This window comes from Tupaia chinensis, unplaced genomic scaffold (assembly GCF_000334495.1).
Source record: "Tupaia chinensis unplaced genomic scaffold, TupChi_1.0 Scaffold000039_1, whole genome shotgun sequence".
Classification (NCBI taxonomy): Eukaryota; Metazoa; Chordata; class Mammalia; order Scandentia; family Tupaiidae; genus Tupaia; species Tupaia belangeri.
In genome coordinates, this window is record NW_006159494.1 from 983,996 (window position 1) to 992,778 (window position 8,783).

General features: G+C 38.0%; 1 non-coding gene across 1 annotated transcript; it reads right to left on the bottom strand.

Annotated features, from left to right (window-relative positions):
* Window positions 1-8,447: 8,447 nt before the first annotated feature.
* On the bottom strand, window positions 8,448-8,553 carry LOC114008219 (U6 spliceosomal RNA). The gene has a single exon (XR_003549774.1). It is a non-coding gene; the product is annotated as a U6 spliceosomal RNA (small nuclear RNA).
* Between the last annotated feature and the right edge of the window lie 230 nt (window positions 8,554-8,783).

Here is an 8,783-nt window from a genome sequence, read left to right on the forward strand (position 1 = left end):
CCATCTATAAAAATTTTACAGCTAGGTATGACACAATATTGAAGCTAGCATAAAACAGTAGAAAATTCAAGTGGCCAAATGATCCTATTATGCTAGAAAGAGTAATGTTAATGTAATTTGCCAGGGAGCCCACACAAATGGAAAGGCAAGTGAAGCCAAAAGAAAGTAGGAAGGTATGAGTGAATGGCAAGGGTGAAAACTGTGAATGTTCCTATTTGAGAAAATATGAACGAATATGAGGTCTAGGTCACAAGCGGAATAACTACAGTGGTGATGGTGCAGATGTCGTAAGTGATGGCTGACTAAACTTTGGCTACTCCATACAGCAGATTAAATTTCTACGTGAGGGCAATAAGATGGCACAGCAGTAACACAGTGCTCTGTAAAAGTGACCCACAGGGGGGACAGAAAGTAAAGTGGTGGCTAAGGCACTGGACTCACATGGCTGACCACAGTTCGAGTCCTGGACCTGGCAGCTTGCTTTCTCACCTTCCCTCTCTGTCTCTCTCTGATGAGTGCATGTACCCCAGAGCAAATTTTAAAAATGATAATAAATGAACAAGGACGATTAAGCAGGTGATGAAGGAGGACTGGGAAACTGGGGAAGGAGAGATTTTGATGACCTTCACCATTTCCCATATGCTGATAAGTGAGAGGGGGTGGGAAAGAAGTCAGGAATCACTATGATTATAATTTTATCAATTTTCATACATGCTTAATTATAAATAATAATTAATCCTATGTAATATTTAATGTTATATACCAGGTATAGCTCTAATATATATCTTATTTAATCTTTATTAAAGTTGAAAAAATTCTGTAATTTTTGCCTTATTAAAAAAATTAATTAATTTAATAAAAAACAACCCTATGAGGTACTATTAGGTACCAATGAGGAAACTGAGACACACAGAGGTTGAGAAATTTGTCCAACATCATACATTAATACCGAAGTCGAAGTCCGTGCTCTTGACCTCACACGGTAACTAGACTTCCTTCCTCTGTTATAGAACCTACTATACAAGAAGGATTTGTATTTTTACATGATATCTTCCATGACAGTGCATAGCAAAACCTAATATTGGGTCACTGGAAGAATCATGAGGTATTTTTGTATGTTTTTCTATGCTAAAATGTGTCATGATTTTTCTGACAATCCAATACAGAATAAGTACACAGTAGAGATTTGCTGATTTGAATTCACTGTGTAGCTAAAACCATGGAACAAAAGGAAACCTCTGTTAGAAGAACAGAGACTATCTCTTTTGGATCCATGAGTAGATGTTTCTGAACAGAAAGAGTTCTGACAGACAGACAGACAGACAGACAGAAAGAAAGAAAGAAAGAAAGAGAAAGAAAGAGAGAGAGAGAAGAAGGAAGGAAGGAAGAAAGGAAGGAAGGAAGGAAGGAAGGAAGGAAGGAAGGAAGGAAGGAAGGAGAAAAAGGGGGAGAAAATGATATTTCAAAGCAAAGCTACAGTAAATATACATTTTATTCCCAGCTTGTATAAACTATCATTTTTTACTAACTGTAGCCATAATTTGCTGTCTTGTGTTGCTTAAGTATTGTGACTCAAAAGCCCTGAGATGATTTTTTTCCTGCCTCTGCTTTTAATTCATTCTAGAATATTACAAAACCCATCTGTTCTCTCAATATCCCTCTCTCTACTTTGCACCAAAAAGGAAATCAAATGCTGATCTGTCACTAAAGAACCTTGGGATAAAAACATTCTCTAATCACAGAGGAATATTTGATTGCTATACTTGCAGGCCATTGCTGAAGAAACATCTAAAACATTTAAAGGAGTAAACTTGCTGTGTGGAAGAGAGGCAATGCATTTCAGTGAAACAGTTTCAGTCACTAAAAATTCTAGGCAAGGTAAAGTTTCCTCAGTTTCCATATAGAACAGCCTCCATTAATGAAGATATTATTCAATAATAGATTAAAATACAAAATTGTTTTAATATCCTAACAGCACTATTTTCACATTATTTGCTCTTTGGATGATCTAAGACTTTGACCCTTCTCCTTATGGTTCTACATGGTTGGCCTAAATATCAAACATACCAATATGAGAACACAGATCAACTGATATAGTAGGAGAATTCAGTAACTGTTGTAGTCCCAAAACTATGGGTGGCGGGTGAGGAATAGACTCTTTAGTGACACTGACAGTGGTTTGATCTAGTTAAAGCAGGTATTGCCTAGAGGGCACAATACATTTATGGAATTTGTCTTTCTCTTATTTAACACAATGTTCTCCACACTTGTCCATGCTAACTCAAATGTTCTCATATCTGGAAGCTAAAAATGTTGAGCTAGTAGAAGTCCAGCATAGAACACTGCTTAGTAGAGGCTGAGACGAATAGGAAGGAGGGGAGATAGAGAGATAGTGGCTAATAGGTATAAAATTACAGTTTAAAATGAAGGGATAAGTTCTGTTGTTTCATAGCAATATTGAGTGACAATTGTATTATTAATGTTATAATATAGAATAATATATTATAGAATTATCATATTATACATTATATATTATTATATTAATGTGTTATTATAGTTAATATAAATTAGTTTACTTATAATTTATTGTATATTTAAATGTGGCAAGATGAGATCATTTTAAATGTTCAGAGCAAAAAGTAACAATAAATGTGGCAATGGATATACTAAATAACTTGGTTTGATCATTATACATTGTATTATACCAAAAATCATAACTCATAAATATGTACAAGTAGTATGTCAATGAAAAATAATAATAGGGCCAGCTAGTAGTGGGGAGGTCAAGATACCTGGATCCCACATGTTCAAGTCCTGGATTTAGCAGCTTGAAAGACACTCCAGGTGCATGTGCATGTGTGTCTAAAATCTTTTTTTTTCTTTTTTTTGGGGAGAGGTTTTTGCTATAGGGCGTGTGTGCTTGCCAGAGAGACAGAAAGCGAGCAATCACCCAACAGGGGGGATGGCCACACCACAGTCCCTTCTCCTCCATTCTCCTCTCGGGGTCTTGGGCACGCATGCATATGAGCTCAGCGTGAGTTTAAGCCACCAGGTCCAGGACTCAAACTGCGGTCAACTACATGGGAGTCCAGCAACATAGCCATTATTCTAACTTCTGGTCCCCAAAATCTTGAGAAGAGAATAGAGAAGAAGGGATTGCAGCATGACCATCACCCCTGATGGTGGGGGGGTGGGGCGATAAGGGGGGTGATTTTTCTTTTTCTCTTTTTCTTCAGTGAATGCACATGTCCTATAGCAAATGCAAATTAATAATCATAAAAGTTTGTGGGGGCAGAAAGGTAGTTTGTTCTAGCTTCTCACATTCAGGAAGGCAGGTTTGTTTTCTCTTCCTGGGAGAATTACAGAAGAGATCATTGACTTCCTTGAGAGTCTGTTTTGATACTCATTAATTTTTTTTAAATGTGTTCCAAAGTGCTCTTCCTTCTTATTTAGTGTTCCTGTACTCACTGATGAACATACGCACTTTTTTCCTTTCTGATCTCACTTCCCATGTGAGCTTACATGGACCCAATTGTTTAAACACCTCTCTCCTGCTCACCCTGAGACTACAGCTCTGACCCTTCTAGCTTTATACTTGTATCTGCATGATTGATGCAATGATATTTCTTCTTGAGTATCTGATAAGTCTCTCAAATGTAATTTATTTGAAAGAAAATGGTTGCTTTCCTCCTACAAGAAATAATGGCACCAGCTATTACCCAGTGGCTCCATCAAAAAAATTAGAATAATATTTGATTCTCCATTTGTATTTGTCCCCACACCCAATTTATTAGTAAGTTCTGTGAATATGATTCTTTTTGTTTTTAGAGAGAGATATTTTTGCTATAGGGCATGTGTGCTCACCAGAGAGACAGAAAGTGAGAAATCCCCATCCCAGGGGGGATAGCCACACTGCAGTCCCTTCCCCTCCATTTTTCTCTCAGGATCTTGGGCACTCGCACACACACGCCCAGTATGAGTTTTACTCCACCAAGTAGGTCCAGCTCTCAAACTGCACTTGACTATGTGGGAGTCCAGCAACGTAACCCTTGCACTATCTGCTGGTCCTGTGAACTTCACCCTTAAATGTATCCCAAATTACGCTTTTCATCACCTCCTACCATGGCTCTGAAACAACTGTAACCCATCCTCCATGGAGTAGATAGAATAAGTTTGAAAAAAAAAAAAAATAAGATTCTGTCATTCTCCTTCTTTAAGCCCTCCAAACACCTTCCCTTCAATTGAGAATAAAACCCAAAATCCTTACTCCGATTTCCATAGTGAGCACTTATGTCACTAGCCTCCATTCTTTATTTCTTGCTAACTCCCTCTAGTTCTCTGCTCTGTGCTTTTTGACTTACCAAGGTCTACAATCCATAGATCCTACCATTTTCATTGTCTTTCATCTCCATTATCTCCTCATTCACTTCTTTGGGCAGTCTGAAATCTAACTGATACTTATATTCAATCTTTTGCATCTGTCTTCAAATCCCTTACTCCTCTCTTACTATAATGCTTCATACTTACTTGGCAAACACCTAATCTTCGTTCAACTCAATTTAACCATTTATTCTGCCTGAAGAGCATATGCCCACAATTGTAGCTCCTCTGCCATCGAGGGCCCCTTGAGTGCTGCTTCATAACACTTCTGTGTTTTCCTGACCTATTTTCTTTCCCATTATTTAATCTCTCAACTAAAAAGTCAGGCTTCATATTTCTTTGAGAAAATAGAAGCAATTAGAAAAGAAGTGTTATATACTTCCATTATATCTACCCAGCTAACTGCATTTGTGTCTACATGTTCTACCTTCCCTTCTGACTTTGAATAAATTATCCATTATCCCAGAAAAGCCCAAACGATCCATTTCTACATTAGATCCTATTTCTTCTCATCTCCTTTAAAATGTTGCTTCATGATCCTTCCATTTCTTTCCTGAATCATCAAATTTTCCTTCTGAACTGGATTTTTCTATCTTAATATAAATACAGAATTTTTTCTCCCACTCAAACAAAAAAGTCTGTTTGAGCTCAAAACTTTAACTACTGCACCATTTCTCTCCTTCTTTTAATAATAAAATACATAAAAAGATTTTATTATCCTCAGAGTCCAGGCAGTGGTGCTGCTGTAATACAACTGGACTCACATGGGGAGGGTCCTGGGTTTGTATCCCAGGACCTCTCTGAGCACACCAGATCCATGGACCTATTCTCTGTCTTTACTTGAATGTCTAACAGGCATTTAGAATTCAACTTGTCCAAACCTGGGCTCTTGATCTTTGCTCTCAACCTTTCTTTTCCCAAAGTCTTCCCCATTTCAATCCATATAAACTCTACCTTCCAGAGGGCTGAGCTGAACTCTCTTTTTCAATTATACCACACGTCTAATCTGTCAGCTTGGAGTACTTATGTCCTATGTACAAACTAGGTGTGCCATTTCTCTACAGATTACTATCATCTCTTGAATAATTTATTGCAATCACCTCTACCAGGTTTCCTTGCCCTTATGTTGGTCCCTTCACAGTCTTTTCTCAGTGTGAGACTTACAGAGACCCTTTTAAAACATAAGCAATCTTTCTTTTATAGAGAGAGAAATTTTTGTTATAGAGCATGTGCACTTGTCAGAGAGACAGAAAGCAAGAAATCACTCCCTTGGGGGAAGGCCAGGCCACAATCCCTTCTCCATTCTCCTCTTGGGATTTTGGGAACACACACACATGAGCCCAGTGTGAGTTTTAAGTCACCGGTCCAGGACTTGAACCACAGCCAACTACATGGGAGTCCAACAATGTAACCATTATGCCATCTGCTGGTTCCCATGAGCAATCTTATCAGAACTTTCTAGTAACATCCCATTTCAGTGGTAGAAAAACCAATGTCTTGGAATGGCCTGTAAGGCTTCAGATGATCTGGCCACATCTACTGCTCTGGCCTAATATCCTACTGTATCCAACATCTACCTTGTTCATGCCATTGTAGTACATGGGTCTTCCTAGAACACTTCCAGGCATACTCCCACCTAAGACTTTGTACTTTTAGTTCCTCTTCCTACATCAAGCTTTCTCCTACTATTTATGCTGAACACTTCATCTCCTTCAGAAATTTTTCTTAAATGCCACTATTTAAATTATAAATTCTTGGGGCCAGCAGGTGGTGTGACAGTTAAGGCACTAGACTCCCACAGGGCTGACCACAGTTCAAGTCTCAGACCTAGCAGCTTGCACTCTTTTTCTTTTTCTCTCTCATCTCTCTACATTTGCCCTATAGCAAATTTTAAAAAGTGATCATAATAATTAATAAATTTAAATAAATATGTTTTAAATTATAAATCCTTCCCATCTATACCTTTCGTTTCTCTTTTTGCACTATTTTTCTCCACAACATTCATCTTCTTTGGTCATTTTTTTAATTTACTTCTCTGGAATTTCTTCAGCTCTGTGCGTGAGTGTTTATGTGTGTGTGTGTGTGTGTGTGTGTGTGTGTGTGTGAGAGAGAGAGAGAGAGAGAGAGAGAGATAAAGGAGCAAACCATACTGAACCTGGTCCTCTGATTGAAATCTAGCAGAGTAGAGTAGGTTTCTCACAATTCCCTAGTCAATGACATAAATTAGAATTGAGACTCTAAGCCATGGTGATTAATAAAAATTCTACCATTGCCTCTGCAGATGAGACTATCTCACAGAGACTTAAGTGGCTTGACTACGGTCATTCAGCCAGTAAAAGAGTCTGAGCCAGAATTTAAATCAAGGATTTAACCTAGACCTCACATACATAATAACTTTTCTGGGTTACAATGTCTTAAAACTGTGTTAATTATATCATTTCTATGAAAGGGCACTTTCTTTTGCAATGTACTAATTACTTAAAAACTGTTAATACTCTACCTAAGACTGCTTTGATACATGACTAACTTTGCCTGTTTTCCATAATATTTGATTCTTTGTCATTATAACTAGAAAAGTCTATTATAGAAAGAGCTATTGTTTATACCTTCAGTACAACAAATATTAATTTACCTTATTGCCCCACTTTACTCTTTTGATCTGCTTATTATACTCGTACTACATTGTATTAATTTAAACTAAGTTTATTGTTCATAGTAGATGAAGGTCAAATAATAGACACAGACTTACATTCTGTGAAAATGAACCATGATTCTCACCATCACAAGTTTTCCCAGACTTTATTTGGGAAGAAGCTAAAACTATCTAAAAATGTGTCCCCAGAATATTCCAACCCCCTCACCACTCTTCACCTACCCTCAGATTCATGACATTGATTTTCACTTCTCACCGTGGAGGCAACAATGACAATCTTATCGATACCTCTTCTGAAATGTGCTCAAAACACCGTGGTGAAGACCAGGCAAGTTCTGTCCTTCTCATCAGATCCTTCTTACCCTACTTCACACTTGACCCTTGTTGCCTGACATTTGGCTAACACTGATACACTTCTGAATACAATTGCCCAAATTCCTTCCCTTTTCTGGAAAAAGAAAAATTTTCACATAGTGGGGATTCCTGTGGTCTGGAGTAGATAAGTCATTTGGTAGGTTTTGCTTTCCCCATCGCAGCATGTACATATGAAAGAAAAATGACTGCCTACATACTTTGGGCCATTGACTGGAAGAGCCCGAAGTTTGCTGTTGCCTCTCATTCTTTGATTTTTAGAATTAATCTCTTCCTGGACTAATGTTATATGTAAATATCTCTGAAAGAAGTAAATGATTGTAGGTAACATTTTACTGCTGTGTTTCAGATATCTTTGTGGCTACAGAAGAGATAGAAGTTACATTTGGGCACTTCAGGAGAGACTGGTGTATGACTGGAAAGGGTAGAAGTGTCATCCCAAGAGGAAATAGGAAGTGCAAAAAATAGATCTGTTCTTCTTCCAAATCTTCTACACTGGTTAATCAGAGGAAGTGAGGAAGGAAAAGAGAAGAAAAGATCCAACACGGTTTAAACTCAGGTTTGTTTGGTTTTTTTGCTAAGATTTATTTATTCATTCATTCATTCATTCATTCATTCATTTTAATTTGACCAAAGAGAGAGAGAGAGGAAAAGTGAGATAGCAAGCCACCAGGTCTAGGACTCTAAACACTATCAGATATGTGGGAGTCCAGCAGCATCTTAACCACCACGCCATCTGATGGCCCCTAAACGCAGGTTTAAATTGAGTCTAACATAGTAAATTTTTTTTTCGTGAGGTTGGTTTTTTTTTTTTGGTGTTTTTTTTGTTTGTTTGGTTTTGGGTTTTTTTTGTTTTGTTTTTTTGTTTTTTTGTTTTTTTTTGCTACAGGGCACATGCGCTCACCAAAAAGACAGAGAGAGACAGAGAGACAGAAAGCAAGAAATCACCCCCCAAAGGGGATGGCCACACCACAGTCCCTTCTCCTCCATTCTCCTCTCGGGATCTTGGGCACACACACACAAGCCCCTGGCGTTGAGTTTAAAAAATATGGAATGCTTCACAAATTTGCATGCCATTCTTGTGCAGGGGCATGCTAATCTTCTCTGCATCATTCTAATTTTAGTATATGTTCTGCTGAAGCGAGCACCTAACTTAGTAATTTTAGACCCTTAAGTAGTTCTCATTGTCTTTTGGAAAAACACGTACACATACACACACACACGGACAGTCAAGACGCCAATGTCTGAAGGATTGGCGTGTTTGTACATTAGTATCTTCAGGCCTCTCTGGCCTTTATGACAATGTTGCAGGATGCCATGCTGACCCCCAGTCCCAGTAATCATGACATCTACTCTTTTTTGTCCATGAAGAACTCCT